The following is a 22,568-nucleotide window of genomic DNA, read 5'->3' as shown; positions in this document are numbered from 1 at the left end:
ATCCTCAATAATAATAAGGTTCTCTCCATATTTTGCGTTTGGTTATAAAACAATTAAAAAAAATTAATTGAAGCATATCATCTTTTTTGCTATTTGAGATAGAAGATTTCAACAGAATGTCATTTCTTTAGGATTAATTAATTTTTAATTGGATAATATCATTGAAATCAAAATTGATGACCTTGATCATTACTAAATATTTCTTATTACCAAATACATGCAGGAATGATGAATATAATATAAATGCACTAAATGAATTTAACTTAAGTCTAATAATATCTAAGAATAGTAACCCTTTTATATTTGTGACAAATTTTTGTAAATAGTAGATGTCGAGTAGTATTATGCCTCACCTAGATTCCCCTATCCGGATATTAATGAGTGGAAAACTTCATATTTTATCTTTTTTTTGAGTTTAGCCAAAGGGTCGCTATAAAAAGGGATTTAGGAAAATCAAAGCGATGAAATGTCACTTAAATATGATAACATTATCTTTGTCAATAATTATGAACATGATCTCAAGAACTGAATGGCAGAGAAATACGCACAAAGTCTAACTTGAACACTGCTTTAAATAATTTAGAAGTTATTTACTATAAAAAAAGCAAACGCGTAGCCATATATCTCTATTGTTATCTAGATGTTAAACAAGGTGAGTTAAACATGAGATATAATCAAGGAACATAGGATACAATGTACAGTGTACAATATATATTACATATTTAATGACTCAGTCGGGCTGTCGGAAAAGTTTTTATTAAGTTTTCGCCAAAGAGGGTAAATGATAAAAAGGAATTAGTGTTTATTCCATTGTGAATAGTTATGATCGTTTTAAAATGTGTTCTTTGTTTATTTATTATGTATGACTATAATAGCACTCTTTTTTGTTTAAAACAGACAGTCGTTTTTGTTATCATATCTCATTTCGTGTATTTTATAGACAGACTATCTTAATTTAGTTATTATGCATATATTTGACATTAATGATACAGGATCAATACTTTTTTAAATGAAATGAAAAAGTAATTTTCGCTGATCAAAATTACATAGAGGTTATTTGAAATTATCAAATATAATTTTCACGGATAAATCAGTAATCACTTCAAAATGATCTGTATGACGATAAAACAAACACGACAGATAAATGGTTTTAGTGTAACAATAATCTGTAGTATCCATAACACGCCTAAGATTTTGTATCATCATTTAAGTCCTTCAAAAATAATGATTTAAGAAGTGCGCATTTATATGTCAATTTAAGTGAGTATGTTTTAAAACAATTTTTCATCAGCTTTACTCTTTCAAATATGATCCGATATATATTGAAGTTAAATTATTGCACAGTTATAGCATAGACAATGTTTTTATGTGTTTTTGTTAGATGATATGGTATACAAATAAAGACAAATGGGTACCACTCTGTTACACTATTTTTGTGTTGATATAAAACCACGTGGTAGAACTACTTTCAATCCGTATTAAGTCCGGTGTAATTATGAACAATAGCCGAGGTGTGCCGTAATAACTGTAACGCTGAGCTAACAATTTTTCATGTATTCAAAACTTCGAAATAACCTATGAAAGTAATAGCAGGTTTTCTTCGGTCGAGTATCTGTTTAAAGATACTTCTTGTTTAATGATGAAAATATCAGAGCCGCCATTAAATTAAGCTATTTCTACATGGCGCTCCGAGTCACGCATATTTAAAGATGTGCATGAACGGCGCATGCACACGTGATTTTACTCGCTTATACACGCTTTCCTATCCGCAAATGTAAACCTGTGTACACAGTTTTTATGCCAGAATGTAGAATAAGTTAATATTCACATTTTTATTTTACATCAGAAAATTTAAATAATATATAATGTTGGCTGTACATAAAAATACTATCTTTTTTAATATTCTTCTAAATCAAAAAATTCTTCTCGATTATGTTTTACAAAGAATGGGTGTGGTCTTTGTATCTATGTTTACTATTTATGTACATGTATAAATGAGACTAGAACTTACATTATAACTGGGACATTATAAAATATGTTTTCATTATACGCTGACTCATGTTGAAATATGATCCTCCCGGAGACTAGTAAATTTTGACACCACTACTCATATTGTTTTACATTTATTACATATAATGAATTTCTTAACATTTCAAAACGGCAAAGTATATTATGATAGGTGTATTGTTACTGTTAATATCCATTTTAATATTTTGTTACTTTAACAATTATCCTTATAGTCAGTTATATCTTTTTTGTAATACTAATAGGTAGAATACAATGTACAGTGTACAATAAATATGTTACATATTAAATTACTCAGTCGGGCTGTCGGAAAAGTCTTTATTAATCTTCTTTTACCAATAAAGCCGAAGAGGGTAAATGATAAAAAGGAAAAAGTGTTTATTCCTATTGTATTATTGTGAATAGTTATAATCGTTTTAAGATGTTTTCTTTGTTTATTGATTATATAAGACTATCATATCACTCTTTTTTGTTTAAAACAAAAAGTCTTTTGACAGTCGTTTTTGTTATCATATCTCATTTCGTGTATTTTATAGACAGACTATCTTAATTAAGTTATTATGCATATATTTGACATTAATGATACAGGATCAATACTTTTTTTTAAATGAAATGAAAAAGTAATAATTTTTTCGCTGATCAAAATTACATAGAGGCTTTTTGAAATTATCAAATATAATTTTCATGGATAAATCTGAAATCCACTGGAAAGCATAAAATAAATTCGGATAATTTCGTAATTTTTCATCAGTAGAAATATGTAAACAATATGACAGGAGAAATATGTAAATATGTAAGACAATGAGAGACTCACAGTACTTCCTATACATTTAAAGTAATTTGTATATTGTATATGTGTTATTTTAATTTTTATCATATTCGTCTCTGTAAGTTTTGCATATCATCATAGAATTTAGTATTGGCATTATGTACTTTTATCAGTTTTATTCTGTTTATATGTAAATAAATTAAATTTGAACTTGACATTGAATTTGAACACAATTCTCGATATATTGCAACTGACAAAGGTCCCCAATACACAACAGTACAGAAACATCATTAAAATGATTTTCCAATTTATGGAATAATTTTTATTAACGTCATTGTTACCAATTCAGACTATTTATAGCGTGTTGCCTCGAGCTGATGATATAATTCAATTTATAATGATATCTAAACTCGGTATAATTTTATTGATAATATAACAGAATAAAAATCAAACGAAAGAATATTTTCACCTTCGTTACAAGAATAATACACCAACAAAGTATTGATTATATCTTAATGGTGCATGTTTTGGTACGTGAATATAATGTACATTCCTTTTCATTCTAAATTGTAAAGAATTAATGTGAATAAAGATTTTTCAAGCATAACGTTTTTTGACAATTAATATGAAATGCAATATCACTACTTTAAACAATATAGTAATCTTCTGCCAATTCAATTAACATAAAACTGTATAGCTTACAACAATGACATTTTGCTAGGTTATTGAAAATATGTTCTTTATTTTTTATAGTTCAATGATTGTAAAAAAATATAGAGCACATTGATTAATATCTTGATTCATAATATTTTGTTCTTGCTATTTTTAAGTATTGCACAAGTCCCATGTATGCTTCTATTTAAAATCATTTGAAACTCACAAGAAAGTGAGCGATTGGCCTATGGTAGAAACAATAGTATTTACAAATACTGGGCTTTGTTTCATAGAAATTCTTAAATGTATGTAAAGTCCTAGGACATAAAACTAACTTTAGGACTAACTTAAGACCGTTTTATTAAATTTTACCTTTGGTCAAAGACGGTAGACTCTAATGATATTCATTTTCCTGAGAAAAGTTAAGAAACACAATGGCAAACACAATATGTTATTGTCCATCTGTACTGTTATCAGAAATTAAAAGAGTCATAAAATAGGAGTCTTAGAAACGCAAGATTGTCTGTGTTTTGGACTTAAGAATGATTTCCGACTTAAGACTTTCTGACGGTATAATCTAGGGATCAAGCAAATTCCTCTTTACGAACTACATATTTCTATATAACAATGCACATATAAAAATAGGAGTACTAAGCACTTTTGTTTAGTGTTTATTACATGTAAATGGCAACTCATTGCTGTTAATGGTAAGGTGACAATCAAGCTATTCAGAAAGTTTAACCCGGACACATTTTTAACAAGGCGTGTCATATACAAAAATGTTCAATTATATTCGTAGTTTTCAAAACTGCCGACATAAATTGGCGTAAATGGTGGCAAACAGAGTAATCAAAGATGGCGTCCAAGATGGCCACCAAAAATATGAACATTACAACTTACTTTCTTACTTTTACTTGATTTTAAGCAGTTCTTTTCATGAATTTTTGTATAAAATACATGCATGCCACACACATAGTTTTAGTATATATTTTCAATGAAATAAATCTTTTTACAGTGAAACACTGAAAGTTGTGGCGAAAAATGACAAAAATTGCTAATATTTAAAGATGTCCGAACATTTTTCCATGTAAAAATGCAATTTACAAATTCATTGATTAACTCTGTTTATTTTACAAGAAACCATCCTGTACGTAAGAAATGTGCTATAGTATTTTTCATATAATGGTAATTTTAAGAAAATGTGTATTTTCTTAGTGGGTGTTGTAAAATAACAATTGAAACAAACTCATAAATTTATTGTAAGTAACATATTTCTATCTATTTTGATCGTTATTATTTCATATTAACAACTTAAAATACTTTAATATATAATTCATAACAAAGTTCAGTAACTTTTGGATAGAGAATGCAAGAATTGTAAATAGTTTTATAGGCAATGAAGCACTATAAATTGAAAATAGTGTTTCATTTTAACCTTATAAGTATAGCTTTAATAATTTATTTGCAATTTTCTTTCGTTTATCTAAGTTTATACAATCATACAATATATTTCTTGCATATTTCGTCTGTAAATACAAAAACTTATTCAAACATGTATTCTTTCCTTGGTGTGGTTCTACATCCGTTTCCCGCCATTTTATGCAACTGAGTGGATGGGGTACATAACATATTTTGAAATTTAAGACAAAGCAAACAATCAAATAATAGATATTACAGTAAATTGCTGAAATAGGTGAAAAGGAATGTAATTGTAGTAAAATTCTAGAGCAAGTCATTGTTTACCTATATTGCACACCGTGTTGACAACTACTTTTGATGATTTCATCTTTAAATTTAGAAAAGGAAAGTATTCATATGTAGCATTTAAATGTGTTGTTGGTTTTGACAAAAAGGGTCATGATTGTCACATATTAGTTACATAGTTGACCATGGAATAAATAAACTGAAAACATAGTTGACCATGGAATAAATAAACTGAAAACATAGTTGACCATGGAATAATTAAACTGAAAACATAGTTGACCATGGAATAATTAAACTGAAAACATAGTTGACCATGGAATAATTAAACTGAAGGGCATCAAGTTAAAGAGAATAGATTGCTTAATTCAAAATTCTTAAAAACCTTATTCCTAGCCTCTATAATGTCGCATAATTGTCAGAGATATACAAAAATAATAATGTAGTGTGTATTTATAAATAAAATTTCACTTTTAAAATGAATTAAGTTTAGTTAGGTTATCATTTCTTCACTTTTAATTCATTCATTCAAGGACAGAGAAATCTACAACAAACATGCACTTAGCTTGCATGAAATATGTGAAAAACTTGTTCCAAAATTATATGAAGGATATGTCATGTCATGTCCATCGTGGTAATGCCCAGAGAGGAAATGGTAGAAATTAACTTCTTTTCATGTTGAGCCATACTGTAAATTAGTATTAAATTAATCATTTGCAAAGTTTCGTAGCGGTACAGTCCCAATCAATGTTGAGATTAGGAGATATAATATTGTTTTGTTAGAGAATAGGAAATGTTCAGTTTGTCACAATATTGGAATAAATTAGTTGAGGATGAGATTCATGTGTTACTGCACCGTCCTCTGTATATTGATTACAGTATTTTTTTTTAAATCATGTTAACATTTTATCAATTTTGATAGTTTAGATGATGTTGAAAAGGTAAGGATACTGCTGAATGAGGAAGCCATTGTAAATTGCTGAACCAAAACCTGCTATCAAATGTTAGAAAAGCGTCGTGATAGTTTTGTATACTAGGTAATCAGAAACGGTACTAATATTTTATTGTATATAAACATTGTTTGAGCATATGAACATTGTTTTATCTTTCTCTAGAAAAACCTTGTTAATAAATCATATGTCTGATGAGATCAGTAATGTGCTTTTACTGTTAAGACCATTTTGTAATGTCGAGTATTTGAAAACTATATTAAATTCAGTTTTTAACGTTATCAAAAGTTTTAATCTTAAAACATTTTAAACAAGACAATGTCAGGTCATAATTTTAACACAGCTACTGTTGATATCGAACATTAAAGTTTGGGTCTGCACACAGTGTAACACAATACAAATGGAAATCTCTAAGCTATTTTTTTTATTTTGGTTTATTTTCATTTAATTTGACAAAGTTGAAAAAAATATTTCTACATAAAAAGTAAATTGCATTCAATTTCTTAAATGTTTAATATTTAGGTACATGTACACTCAATATGAAAAAGCGAACTAGAAATCTGTTGTTACAATTTAACTGCGTGAAAGCAATTGTTTACAGTTTGTAGTGTATATGAGATTTCAAGAGTTATGCCCCACCATATTTTCACTATGCTTTCCTATTTTGACCATGAAAAACTTTTGTTACTAACAGTAAACGGAATTACTATTTAGTAAACTTCTGAAATATATTTGATTCAATGACAGAAAAATAATGATATCAGCTTTTTATTTATTTTTGTTATTTTTAAATCCTTTAAATTTACAACAGTGTAAACAGTAATTACATCAAACCCCACCCACTCATATGTATATGCTCAATTGAACAATCACTGTAGGACATATCAAAAGAAATGCTAGTATTTATTTAGTTAAGTTATATGTTACTGTTAGAATATACAAAAAAATAATACAAGAACATGGACATGTAAAAGGTCATTAAAAAGGAAGAAAGCGAAAAAGTGCAAATAGATTATTTACAAATATACTTTTTATATATTTATATAATTTTAAACAGTTTGCTCTTCATAAGGTTAACAATTCTTCTCTTATCTAGTCCACAATTACTAGATTTGGTAAAAATAATAGATTTAATAAAATCGTTTTATAAAGTAGTTTAACATAAAGTTATTAACAATTAATTTGACATTTAGATTAATTTGTTATTTCACCCCACCCACTCAGATATATACATTGTTCTAAAAAATTATTAAAACACTCAGCGGCTGGAGAACATACGAAAATGAACTTATTCGTTAACATTATATTTGTTTTTTACCATAAACAACAATTTTACAATAAAAAAAGGTAATACAACATTATGCCTAACATGATCTCGATACATGGAATGCAATAAAAGAACAAAAGCATCTGCTTTAACTGCTTAAAATTAAGTAATAGTGACTAAGTGGTACTTTTCACAATTTTGGCGGCCATATTGGACGCCATCTTGGATTTCTCTGTTCGCCATCAGTAAAGCCAATTTATGCCGGCAGATTTTAAAACCGCAAGGATTTGGGAACATTTTGGTATATGACATGTTTTGTAAACGAATGGGTCCGGATAGCCCCTATAAATAGGATAGTGTTTTCGTAATTGTCACCCTATCATAATGGTATCATCTCTGGTATCCAGCCTCCCCTAATGGATTGCCTTATCTCTTCGCACATGCTAGAGGGGTCCTTCTTTACGTAGGGTTACTTATAAAATTTAAGGGATTATGATCATCAAACGCAATTTCATGGATGAGTACGTTGGGTTTTTTTAATTAACTACATTGTACTACATACAAAACACATACGTTCATTGACCAAAAACCTGCTTAAGCCTAGAAAGTTTGTTCTCAGTATCTTATATAATGTACATCCTGGATCATCTTTAAAGATCGGTTATATCTACTTCTTCTTTTAAATATCACCTAGACCTTCAGTTGTAATATTTTTGTCATAATATAAACATATATAGGTTAAGTTTGGTCATAAAAGTAAAATAACAAAAGTATAAAGTAAAATAACAAAAGTTAAAAGTAAAATAACAAATTTTGGCAAAACGGTGGCCATTTTAGATTCCTGACAGGCATTTTTCATGAGTGTCACCCAACTCTAAATAAAGATAATGGTCTTAGCAATCAGTAAGCAAGAAATTGTGACTACCCGACAAAATGCATCAAATTTTTAATGAAAGAACATGAAAATAGATAATAATAAAAGGGATCAGAAGGGATCAATTTTAAATATTTTAGCAAACGTCCTAAAATATTTTAAGCCTACAATGGCATTCAGTAATGTGAATTGTTATGGGCACGAAGCTTCCCTCTTAAAACACGGGTATTTGTGATTCAAAGCAAATTTTAAGTCTCGTGATAAAGATGATTTAGTTTCTTAATGTACTCATGGTCGTTTGTAAGGACAGCAATGACACCAATAAAGCTTATATCTCAAAATATACAAAAAAATCTATTTTCCAAGCGATTATTTTCGTTCGAAAGAAAAATCATAATGCGTCATAATTTTCTTGTCAGCAGTATTATGTGTGTAAAAAAACTATGCATCAATTAAAACAATAATTAAAAAATACCTTTTGGTTTGATGAAATCAAAATGAGGCTTTCGTTATAATCCACATAACATTCAGTATTGTAGACGATCAAGAGCTTTCGTTAAAATGTGCCAATCACGCAGTCGATTTAACATTAAAACACTGACAATGCAAATCGTTTGTTGAAAGGGGGATCATTGTTTTGAACAAAAAGTATTAGATTTTTGTAAAACTGAAATATTAGTTACACTTATTCAAATGAATGTAAATTGCAAAGTTTTTGACAATTGCCTTTTGTTGAATATATTTGGCTATTATGATCTACTATTATTCTTACTATCATCTAACTAAACATTATCAACTGTAAACAACTTTTGTAATCTTTTTACTAGTATCTGTTTTGTACAGTCTTTGTCATTCTACAATAGAAGTTTTACTAACAAGAGAACAAGAAACACGTTTGGCCCATTCCGGCAGTATACAATGTCGGAAGTGTATTAAAATGAAATTTAACTTTTGAACTTATAATCAACAGGGTCATCTAAAAGTACTGTCTGAGATTCATCAACATGTTGCACAAATCTTGGTTGACATATTAGAACATGAGACTGGTTTGACTGTACTTCTAAATAATAAATTATTATCGATAACCATATTCAACCAACCTGTGTTTCTATTATATTCTTTATTTGATTAATCAGATGTCCTCTGTAAATGAAGAGTGACATAGCAGTGGTCTCAGTAATATGTTGTTATGCATAGCAGGCATGATATGTGTTTCGCAAATCTAATGAAATATGCATGCATGATCTAAACATGAGCCAAGTTCTAAGAGGCATAACTTTGTCAAACATTGGTCCATCGTACCCAAAACAAAAATTGATAAAGCTGTATACTAAATTTCATTTTAGTATGTGCAACCCCTACATAGAAAATGAACGGAACCTGCAAATAATTGTTGTTTTTTTAAGCCCAAGTGTAATTACTCTGTCAAAAATTGTTCGATAACTTTACCTAGTCATTCTTTTGGTAAATCTGTATACCAAAGTTTATTTCAGTATTTGCAATTTCTACAAAAAAATGAACGGAAATAAAAATAATTGGAATTTTTCTGAGTCAAAGGGGCATAACTCTTACAAAACTTGCTTGATCACACCAAAAACAGATCTTGACTTAGATATCCTTATGATAAATCTGTAATCTAAATTTCATTTCAGTATGTGCAACCTCTGCAAAGAAAATGAAGGGAAATTGCGAATAAATGAAATTTTTCTTAAGTCCAAGGTAAAATTGCTCCATAGTATCCAAACAGAACTTGGCATAGATATACTTATGATTAATCTCGTTACAGAATATTAAACGTGTTTGAAGAAAATGAGTGGAACTACAAGAAATTGGTTTTTAAGCTAACTCTGTCGTAATGCTCCATGGTTCCCAAAATAGCTCTTGACCTAGATATTCTTATGATAAATCTATATACAAAACTGCATATCAGTATGTGCAACCTTTACTAACAAAAATATTGAAAACTGAAAATAATTGGATTTGTTTTAATCCAACGGGCATAACTCTGTTAAAAATTGCTCCAACATACACAAAACAGAACTTGGCCTAGATATTCTTATGTTAAAGGGACTCCACTGAGGTTTTATGACATGACGAAACTGAAAATAATTTTTCGAGATTTGTCTAAAATACGCTTTTTAATTCATTTTTGAGTATATTTCTGAATTATTTTTTTGCATGTCTTCCTGTTTTATGTGCCCCAGCTGATCTGTTTTAAAAAAGAAAAATTATGATTATAGGTTTTTGAACCTTAGTGGAGTTCCTTTAAATCTGTATACCAAATTTCGTTATAGTATGTGCAACCTCTGTGACAAAAATGAACAGAAACTGTAACGTTTAGACATTGTTTTATAATATGCTGGTCTTTCTTAACTATTATGATATTTGTTTATATTGCGACAATATAACTCAGCATACGTGACTTTAGAATCTACGTTTAGTAAATGTGTTTTTAATAAATCTTTAAAATCATTTGATATAATAAACGTCTCAGTGATATGATTTTCTAATCAGCCAATGAAAATAAAGTCAAGTTATGCTTGCGAAATGATCTCAGCAGGTATAAACACGTCGAGCAGAGCAAAAATTACTCAGTCTGCAGGAGGATTCACAAGGACTAGGTTATTCTATGTAATTGAAGCCTCGCTTCATACAAATAGGTTAATTTTATCTATCTAATTGAAGCTTTCCTTCATAGGTAGAAATGAATAATTGGTAAAAACTAAATATTAAATTTGTCTCTGGATACTTATAAACTTACATATTTTCTGAAAGCAGAACTATCAGAAATTTGGTAACATATAAGTATTAAAAAATCAAGAGGTAGAGTGAAAAGGAATAAGTTTTATTGTATAGAAATGAATAGTTGGAACTTTGTTGTAAATCCCTACCATCAGCTTATCATTACATACATCTAATAGAAGCCTAGCTTCATAGAAAGTGCGGTAGTTGCTTGATTATGGGAAATAATCGGATTTCAGCGTGATATCTGTATTTGATTTAGAGAGAAAGCGTATGACATGAAATTTATATTGAGTATTTAAGAGCGTATTTCAGGATATATTTAGTTTTAATTCTAGTAAATTGTTCTGTGATAAATGATAATGGCACCGTTGCATGATTTTTTCGTGGCATTTGTAGCCTAATCCAATGAACCTGTGTGACATTTTATTAAATAAGGTCATTGAATCACACTGCATGGAAACATATTAATATATTTTTATATGTTATTTATTGAACAAAAACTTTAAAAGGTTTTATTTTACTTGATCTAATATTTTTACTTTTTAATTCCTTTTTAGCCAACTTTTCATTTTAAGCTATTTATTTAGTGCTTCGTATATTTGTTTATTTATTGCAATCACTCATTTTACATTTTGCTTTTATCGCTGCTTGTCTTTGGCATCGAGGGACAATTGCATTTTTACAGCTTCCTGAACTTTCATCTTTAAACTCTGATTGGTGTACTTCTCTTAAACTTCTAATGGGTAGAGCAAATATAACGTCCGTCCTAGTTGATTTCCAGGTGAAATTAAAACTTTAGCTGACCGACATTCACCACTTCTACATTCTATGAATTGTGTTACTTTACCAAACTTCAATTTTATTTTGAAGTATCATCTTTAACGTAAACAATATCTCCAATTTTAGGTTTAAACTGCATTTGAACCGGGTGATTTTTAAACGTTTTTTTTATTTTTCGCGGAGACTTAACTTGAGTAAATTTTCGTTTTTCCAAGTTTTCCAAAATAAATCTAGTAAGTTTTGCCCTTTTTTCTATCGTTAAAGTAACTTTGCTTTCGTGTTTCAATTAGAATATAATCGTCATAACTGTCGATTTCTTTTTCAGTAATTCCAATTTTCGGGTTATTCGACAGAAAATGAGGAGTATAGGTATATTAGAATGCCAATCATTTCAAACATAAACTAAAAATCTTATATTTATATCTGCTTCTATTTCTTTAATAACATATTGTTACTGCATCATTAGTAACAGTTTTCTACCAACGGCTTTCTTTAATGTCTTTTTTACTAAGGTAACTAGCCTTTCGTAAAAGCCACTCATCCATTTTATTCCAGCATATGAAACATAACTCATTATTACAGCACTTTTAGGAATTTTATTCCAAAGATGATCAAGAATTTTATCTGCCGTACGAAACTTTTAGACACTATCACTGATAAGAAGGGTAGGAGAACCACTTTGTGCTACAAATCTTCTGAAACACATGAGAAATTCAGCTGTTGACAGGTCACAAAAATTTCTGCGTCAAGACATATGCGAACAGGCAAATCCAAACTTTCTTTCCACTGTTTTTATTTATTTATTTTTTGTAAATAAAGGACCCGTGTAATCTATTCCAATTCTAAAAAATTGAATACGTTCGGTCACACGAGATTTTGGATATGAGCAAAAGGGTGGCATTTTGTACGGGCCACCTTCAAATCGGCGGCAGATCATACATGATTTTAACATTGATTGAACAATAGCACGACCATGCGGAATCCAAAAGCGATTTTGCACTATAGACAACGTGGATTACCATTAGCATTTCATTATGAGTTTTTGCTACAATGAGAGGTGTATACTAGTCACATTTTGGGAGAATAATCAGGCAACGTGCACTTTCACTTTTGTCAGCATTTTCAAGTCGCCCCTAGCAACGTAGGTTCCCGTATGTATAAATGTAAATTCCAAGCTGCTTTTGATTATTGTTTGTCTTACCACTAGATATGATATCAAATACGTCTTTGTAATACAAATCTTACAAATCTAAGCACAAGAGCAATAGCTCTAAGAAGTTTTGTAAGTGAAGAGAACCGTTGATTCTTTATTATTAATGGCCTAGTGTTTTCCTCTGAACTGGTGTTTTCAACTGTATTTGTGCCCCGAGATGGTTGTACCAAACAAGGGCGTAGCGCCCATTACGCACAATACGCAATTGCGTATAAAAAAATTCGGAAGGTAAAAAAATAAAGTTGAGAAAATCTAAGTTTTAATGATTTTATCGGTATAATATAAATCTAGATCTCCATTTCTGTTTACAAAATATTTCGTTGCATCATACTGTTTACTAGTGTAAAGTATGATTGCGTCACTCTATTATTAATTATCGTAATATATGTGCAATAGGAATTTAAGTTTCTCGTTAACTCGAAGCATTTGCAAACTTATTGCACAGAGATAAATGAAAAGCTCAGCATTAATTTATCTACAAACTAGGCTCATAATAACTTATCGTTGGTTAAATTCTCAGAAAATAAAAGATTATTAAGACTTTTCTTAAAGATTTAGACAAATCCTTTCTAAATCGTTTCTTTGGAATAGCTATATTTTAAAACGACTTTAAATCTTTTAAGTTCTAGATCAAGATTTTAAAAATCATCAACTCGGGGTTGTTGGTTGTCAAAATGAAAAGAAACATCCGTCCAATTCCAGGACAAGCGATCCTGTTTATGGTCCTAAAACAGGACCCTATTCAAGTCGATAATGAATCTGACCAGGCAGAAACAAAACAGAATTCACAAGACCTGGCATGTGAACCACCTGTGATCAGCAAATCAGACGCCAATGTCGCGTCTCCTTCTCTCCCTTCTTCTTCTCCGTCCACCTCCTCTTCTTTGTCTTCCCCTGCTTCTTCTCCCCTCGAGAACCGATAGAAGCTCCCTGGGAGCACGATTCCTGGATATCGGAAGTGTTGATATCAGAAGCCGACTAAGAATGCCAGATTCTAAAAAAAATGTTGTCCTCACCGAACGGTTCGAGCCACCTCTCAGAGAACTCGAAAAAGGGCAACAAGTAGGCGAGTGCCGTACTGTGTGTTTGAGCAAGAGAAGCACCCATCTATTTAAAGTACATCCCTTTATTTAATGGGGGTAAATTGTGCTCCATGTTTTGCCTTTAATGCGTCTGAAAATGTGCTTGTTGCTTGTCCGTTGATTGACTGAAGTAACGCTAGAAAAGTCGTTGATGGGCACACACACTCTAAAGAACACATGAATTCCATCACAAGAGCTTCTTCTTCTTCTTCGAGTTCGGATCAACGGCCTATCGGCAGAAAGTACAAAAGAACAGAGAGGCGTTAGCAGCCATCATTGAGGCCACATTTTTTGTTGGCAACAAGATATATCTATGAGTAAGTCCGTTAATTTCTCATCACCGCCTGAGGAGACCTATGACCATTTTATATCTCGTTGTATCTGGTAATTTCCCCTTCTTTCTTACGATGGAATAGAAATGTTCTCAGAGTATAATTTTTCTTGTGCATTTGGAAATAATACATACACTTCGATAAGTAAGACTGAAAGCTTAAGAGAAATGCCATTCTTACCAAACTGATTTGATGAGAAATGCTAAAAAAAACATGTTATCTGGTTAAATGCGTTTTACAATTGAACGGGCATTCATACATAAACCAATTTCATGATCTGCATCGTTAATCAAACTTCACATGGAAAAATGTTTGTGTATGTTTATATGCACGTGTAAAATAAGAAAACTACAAGGCGTACACTTCATTTTTTCTTCACAAATCTGTTCGAAGTTATAATGAAATAAGTTAAAAAGTAAAACGAGCAGCAATATGTTTATCAATTTATGGGGAAAAATGACTTGAGAAAGTTGCTTCAAGACATGCCAGAGTCCACGATTTAACATCTAATTTTTCAAAATTTTCCGGGGGAGACCCCCCGTACCCCCACCAGCGGGAGGGGGCCACCCCCTCCCGCACGCTCCCCCTCTCGGCACTTTGTGCCTCGCTTGGCGTATATTTTTTCAAGCCCTAGCTACGCCTCTGCCAAACTAATCTCAATAGGTTACCTTAATTTACATATCTCAGACTCATATCTGTCATCTTCTTCGTTATTGGGCGGAACGATAAATTAGGACCATTCGCCTTGATCATTTCTCGGCCTGGTCCTTCCCACCAGAGTTTGTTATTCATAAGATATTTGCAACGTGTGCCACGAATGCAATATCTGCTGAATTGTCTTTAGATGGAACGATAGGACATTGTAACATTTTCTGATATTTTTACTTCATAAACACGGTTCTTTAAGAATACTGATTATTGCTATTTTGTTTCTAACGAATGTAGAACACATTGTGAGTCAGTCAATATGACGTATTGGTAAATAAAGATGTCTCTTAACAACCTGTAAACATCGCAAACCTATAAAAATAGCAAAAAATTCTAGTCTTGTTATTGAGAGCTTTTTCAAAGGTGCTAACCGTGCTTTTGAAAAGATGAGATCTTCTTTCGTTGTATTTTCTCACCGTTGATGTAAGTAAACCGCAACTGCATTAGCATCTCAGAAACATACAGTGCGATACTCGACTGGTTTTGAATAGTTTGCAGATATAGATATTGGTATATTTAACATTCATCAGTTGTTTTTCTAATGAGATCAATTTCTTTTGATCATCATCACTGTGAGCATCATTCCAGTCTATGCGTTTATTCCAGAAAATATTTAGCATTAAGTTTAACAGGACTAATCAAGCCTAGTGGATCGAAAGTGGATGCAATATATTTTAGAATTTCGCGTTTGGTAGCATGAAGACAATGACAGAATAATTTTGCTGGATGATGTGAAATAGTATTATTGTCCAAGTTCCATTCAAACCCTTGCAGTTTCATTGATTTTACTTCTGCACGGTATTCAGGAGAAAACAGCAAATTGACCTCTTCATAGATCCAGCATTGAATATAGTTTTTGCATCTTTATAAAGAATCTTCGCTTTTTCTATGACTTTTGCACCTGTGATATTATCCACATAGATATCTTTTTTATTTTATTGATATTTAATTATGAAAATTGTCAAGAAGATGTTCTATTGTGGCACAAAGAAGAAAATGATTTGACACTTCACCAAACGGTACCTGGCCTGGCATAATCGGTACTCTTGTATGTTACATGGATTACCAGTTCATGTTAAATGTTTAATACTGCTTAAGCCGGTGCTAGCATGCGTGAAAGGTAACTTGCACTTTCCATTACCGTCCATGAAAAGGCTCAATCAACCCGATCCTGCATATTTTCAATTTTGTCTTGTTAGACTTTCTTTTAGATATTTTTATTTCCCTCTATTATTAGTCATTGGATTGTCAATATTTTTAACCACAAGAGCCTTGTAACATCACGTTGATCTCTTTGTAGTTCAATTTGAACAACCGCGTTCTCGATGTCGGCTACGATTGCGAATGGATGTTTTTGAAACCTCAACAACATTCCATTTAAGAAATACACCATAACAGGACCGCGATATAAGCAGTCGTATTTTCTTTATAAGTCATTGCCGATTCATCATATACTACCCGAAGTTTGGTTGTCGTTTTCGTGGTGGTGTATTGACACCAATGTGAGCTAGTTAATGCACAGTACCGTTTGATTTATTTTGTTTGACCTTTTCTATTATATCTTTCTGGAGTTGATCTGGAAAAACATTATAATATTTCGTCAGCATATCTGGATTGTTTTTCATACGAATTACTGTTGATTTTAATCTGCCTAATAATAAATCTCTATTTGTCGGTCATTTGGGACATTCACTTTTCCTCGGCCACTTGATTTGGTAAATTCCTTCTTCAAACTTAATCGTTCTAGTAAAGTCTTTCCTGACAAGTCTTCTTTTTGTGACTCTATATATTCTATTCCAATACTTTCAACATTCAAAAAATTTCTAATTGAATCTTTGGTGATAGTACATAATCAGTTCACTGCCAAATGTTAGAATGAGCAAATCAGTGTCATTTGAATCATTGTATGTGTACTTTATTCTACCATTAGTATCCTTCGAAACTTATACGAAAGCGGAGTTCATTTTGAAGTTTTAATTTTTCCATTTACAAAGTTTAGGTCGTAGTCGTTTCCAATGATGAAGCTTCATTTTCTTTTGGAATGGTGTCCGCAAATTGAACAATTGATATAATATCATTCATTTTATCCGAATACAGATCTTTTGATGGTTTTCTCTGTAATACGCTACTAATGCAGTGATTTGCACATATTTACCATTATATAGTCTCACATCAACCTTTGCGCATTTTGCTTTAATTGATTTTGCTTTTTCATTCTTGATGGTCACGTCATGGAGTTCTTGTTCACCTTCTTTTAACCATAATTTATGACTGAGATAACTTCTTCTGTTATATAGCTTCGGGAAAATCCAGAATCAAGTAATACGCGTACTTCGGTATGAGTTCTTGAACTTGGGCTGCTTAGTTTTGTTAGGGCAGTTTGCATTAGAATCATTTCGTTCATTGACATCAGTTAATTATCATTTCTCACATCAGATGAGTTGGACATTGTATCTGATTCTGCTGTTTTATCAGATATAACATATGTTGTCGAATTTGAAATTGTTCGCTTGAAGGTTAATCTCTTTGGACAGAAGCTGCTATGTTGGATTTATTTTGTCACAGTACACACACTTCCTGTATGATTTACAGTATAAAAAAGATAAATGTCCTTCCTTTAGGCACCTAAAATAACTGCCTTTTATGCGATCTTTTTTCCCCCTAGATTGTCTTTCTTGTATGAAGTAAATACATCGCTCTAGTGATTTTGATTATCGGCACCATTTTATTTGATGCACGTTTGTGCTGACTGGCTTCCGTTGTTGTCTTGTTGAAACTAACGACTGTGTTGATGTTTTATTTTCTATACGGACCTTGTGATATGGAAAGACCTTGCGTTGAATGTTTTGAAGACGCCTTTTCTCCATGTTTAGAAGCTTCTGTTAGCGTTCTTTCACGAGCTACAATGTAAGTATACAATTTTTCATTAACGTACATACCGTAAATCTCTTGTCAGTTCAATTTTGTATTTCTTAACTGTACTAGCATATCTTTAGGCACATTTAAATTTATTATTGATACTATTAGTCCTGGTTTACACTATCTTCTAACACTTCCAAACTCCTTATATGTTTATCATCACCTTCGAGCAAATATCGTAAACTATTGACTTTACTTTCAGCGGCTGGAATGTTTGTAAGCTTATTGGATTGTTATGCATATCAATAATTTCCCCCGCCATTATGTAATTGTCACTAGTTAATGCCATCCCTGTTACCGCAGATATTGCTTCACCAACACTTTTACCATTCATATAGTTAAACTTTTCATCCTTTGATATGTATGTGTTGTTATGTACAACATTTTGGAAGCTGTCCCAAAATTATCACCATCTCGTTTTGTTACCATTTCAACAGATCATATCTATCTTTGGAAGCCAAATTGATGACATTTTCTCGTTTTATTTTCGTTTTTTCATTTTCTTGTTGTCTTTCACACAAGGTTAGATCTTTGTCAATAATTGTTCAATCATCTAGCCTTCTTTTTTATCGATCGTTTCAACTATCTTTTCACTTTGTCTCTCAACATTTTCTTTATATTCTTTAACCTTTTCTCAAAATATTTCGACCCTTTATTATGTATTCTGGCTAAATAATATTCCTCATCGAGTTCTGTGTCCATCAGACAATCACTTTTTTTATTTCCAACTCCAAAATATTTTGGAACCTGGTTCTTACACCTTTAAAATATTGTGTACTCGCCATTTTCTGATGTGGCTAATTCTAATTATATTTGTTTCACTCGTCTACTAATACTAAATATACTTTTGGTCTACTATCATTTTCTTCTTGAAATAACTTTTGACTTTAAATCGAACATTTAATATCCGTATTCTCTATAATCCCATACATTATTTACAAATGCATATGCTTTTTAATTCATAAACACGGACGCACTTTTGTCATTATTTTCTAACTTTTCAATTAAGCCAACTTTCAACTTTTTTTCTGTTGAAATTATGTTGTATATTGTATATTTAATCTTAATACTATTTTATACTGTAAAGCGCATGCCCATTATCTTCCCGCCACTAATATACTCGGAACATTCAGTAGTCATTAAACGATAGAGCTAGCAACACGTGTCTGTGTTATATAATACAATTGCACGCTTTGTGTAAATATTAAATAATAGACTTATAAAACAACAAAGTTAGACCTCAATCTACTTTAAAACTTTATTTACTTTTCTCCGTTTAACATTTTTCTCGACTATTATTTTGCCTTCATTAAATTAAGAAAGGCCTTTATACACTTTAACTAAATTAACTCTTCAAGAGAGCACTTATTTAAATACTCTTCTTCTTGTTCTATTTCTAAGCTCTTTGAAATGTCCCTTTTAAAATCCCAAGTTTTGAAGATTCATCATATTTTATATATTTGTATATCCGGTTCGCAGGACCATTTAGTAGTAGAGACATATTTTATTTTAAGGACTGTATTGACTTTTGAGTCATCTCATACTATAAAATGAACAACAACGTATGCAGTTTTCCTAGTTTCCATCATTTTATGTGTAACCAAGAAAAATACTATATACAACAAATGTCATTTCTTTTATTGTCACTGTTTTTAAATTGATTAAATATTTCAATATTCTTTTAGAGTTTATTCTAGCTATATAAGTTTCGTTCTGTCTGTTCAATAACGGGCGATAGCTTATATACCGTCTGGAAAGAAGCGGGAAAATATTTGTCATGTGACCAAAATAATAACACGTTCTACAAGTACAAACGTCAGTACCGTCCCAAAATTTCAAGTAAACAAATTGAGATGACACCGCTCATATATAACAATGACTCGCGATATTAGCGACACATCCGTTAGATATTGGAATCCTAATTTTTATTTTAAGATAAATTGAATATCGCAAGATTCTTCAAATTCACTGCAATTCGATGTATGTGTAGCCTTTGAAACATGATATACATTTATAATCATGCATAACAAATAATAAATGGAACACAATGAAAAGGTATGAATTTATGTAAAGTTAATTGTTTTAAATTAAAAATTGATTGGTGGGTTTCTTTTTTAACAACACTAGTCGCTCAATTATGAATTGATTGATGCAATCAGGGTATTTCAATAGAATTTATTTGAAGTTATTAGAGCTTATTGCGAAAATTATTAGCTTTTCAATATCAGTAGCAGTAGTATGTAGTAGCAGTATGTAGTAGTAGTAGTAGTAGTAGTAGTAGTAGTAGTAGTAGTAGTAGTAGTAGTAGTAGTAGTAGTAGTAGTAGTAGTAGTAGTAGTAGCGGTGGTAATGTTGGCGGCGGCAGCGGTAGCAGCGGTAGTAGTAGAAGTGGCAGTGTCATGGCAGTAGTAGTAGCAGTAGTAGCAGTTACATGGCAGTAGAATTAGTAGAAGTAGTACTAGTTTAGAACAGCAGCAGTAGAAGTCCAAATGAAGGACAATGAAATTAATTTCTTATTACTCAGTTTATATTATATATCATTTAGACAGGACTGATTTTGAGAATTTGGCTCTCTATAAGATGCTAGAGGCATTTTGTAGTACAAGCGGTATCTTGGTGTATTTTACCTATTTAAGGTATGCTGAATCCGATAAAGGTGGATACCAAACTGAAAAACTTGATCTTGACCATTGAAATGGCCATTTAAAATGACCACTAAAATGGCCGCCAAATTTCTTTATCATAAATGGATGATATATCAAATACAACTTTAATGAAAGGAAAAGCCTGAAATTTCTCACAAAGCATGCTTAGGTGAAAACAAATTAGACACCAAAACAGAATTTTAAAAAAGCCAATCCAATATGGCCGAAAAAAATCCAAGATGGAGGACGTTTTCTTAAGGCCAATATAGGAACCGCAAAATTCTTTATCATAAATGGATGATATATCAAATAAAACTTTTAAAGATAGAAAAAGCCTGAAATTTGACACAAAGCATGTTTAGGTAAAAACAAATTAGACACCAAAACAGAATTAAAAACAAACAACAATCCAATATGGTCGAAAAATCCAAGATGGCGGACATTTTTCTATAGGCCAATATAATAGTAATATCGAAGTAATATTACAGATAGTACTAAATATTTTAAGGCATTTAAACATAAGAGACTAGAATGTAAAATTTCTAGAAAGTCCCTACTCCTTTGAACCATCACAATATTAAGGGTTTTCGCAGCGAACACTACACTCTTCCCTGTCCTATTTGCTAAATATATAGAGCTTTCGTGTATTTTATCTGGCACTCTATGCAAGCATATAAAGTGGCTACTCAGATTCCTACTTATATTTGCACAGCACTATATGCCAGTATTTCTTTCAACAAGGTTTTTAAACTTGACTAACCGCCTGAGAAATTTCTAAATAGTTTACTCTTACTCCTCAGAGCTGCCCAATGCAATTCACTTATTGCGATATTGAAATTCAGGAAATATTAAGTATTTAAAACCAATAACACTTATATAACAGCTTAGATTTAATTTTGCTTCACTAAAGGATTTCTTATAACTGTCAAACAACCCTATCCTCCCATGCATGCACTGGTTTCCAAGTCAGATGTCAGTGAATGAGGCTTCCTCTTGAGACTAATGCATCATTTGAATATACATATCTGAAGGATTATATTTTGATCCCAGTTAAAAGGCCCTATCCAGCGACTTACAAATTTTATTTATTGACCCATAAGCAACAACATTAGGGAAAAGCTGTGTTACTATAATGTCAATAATTGGAGTTTGTTTTCATAATGACATTGTCATAAAGCCAAAGAATTCAAGCTAAATAAGAGTTTAATTATGAAAACCTTTAATTATTATATATAACGCAATGGCATCGGATTTTTCAATGTTTAGCGTGAGCTTCATAATGGCCATGTCAAACAGTCAGTCAGAATGTCTGAATCTTAAAACGGTCGACTTTTCTCGTAATGGATGTGTTTTTTCATAATGGCTGAGTTTTCTATCCAGAATGTCATAGTGAAAATGCATCAGCTCTGAATTGCAAGTGCTAATGCGCCCAATATTGCACAGTTAATTAATAATGCATATTATAAAACTCATATTGAATCAAAAACCTCCCCTTGGCCAGACTAAGAAAAAAAATTTTTTTCGTTGGCATCAACATTTATCGCCTTGTGACTTTGTCATCGAATGAGATGTCATAGTTATGACTTCAAATTCTTCTAAATGCTCGTTTTATTTTCTTCACAAGAAACCCTATACCACGCAATTTATGAATAATTAACATTAAAAAAAGGCCATTATATTATGCAAACGTTTTGGCTTTCTTTTTTAAATAACAGTAACTTGTATTTGAAGCTTGCACAAACTTGGTTACGACAAAGTGTTCTACTGTGATGTCAGCCAAACAGATAAACTACAACATGCATATCCAGACTAAAATTGCCCAAGAGTTTTGTAATTGTAACCCTTCAACACAATACTACTGCTACATGAATTGCATATACATACGTACCGAATTCAAATAAAAT

General features: G+C 31.2%; 1 protein-coding gene across 2 annotated transcripts in view; it reads right to left on the bottom strand.

Annotated features, from left to right (window-relative positions):
* Positions 1-8,823, bottom strand: part of LOC132727963 (deoxynucleoside triphosphate triphosphohydrolase SAMHD1-like) — a 71,408-nt gene extending 62,585 nt beyond the window's left edge. The window contains exon 1 of one of the 2 annotated variants that reach the window (XM_060713566.1): positions 8,716-8,823. The gene's annotated coding sequence lies outside the window, so the exon portion shown is untranslated. The remainder of the gene's footprint in view (positions 1-8,715) is intronic. The other variant, XM_060713567.1, reaches the window with a different exon arrangement.
* Positions 8,824-22,568: the final 13,745 nt, after the last annotated feature.

The sequence above is a fragment of the Ruditapes philippinarum genome, unplaced genomic scaffold (genome assembly GCF_026571515.1).
Source record: "Ruditapes philippinarum isolate M1 unplaced genomic scaffold, ASM2657151v2 ctg1696_1_1_1_1, whole genome shotgun sequence".
NCBI lineage: Eukaryota > Metazoa > Mollusca > Bivalvia > Venerida > Veneridae > Ruditapes > Ruditapes philippinarum.
Note: the sequence above shows the minus strand (reverse complement) of the source record. Positions and strands in the feature narration are given on the sequence as shown.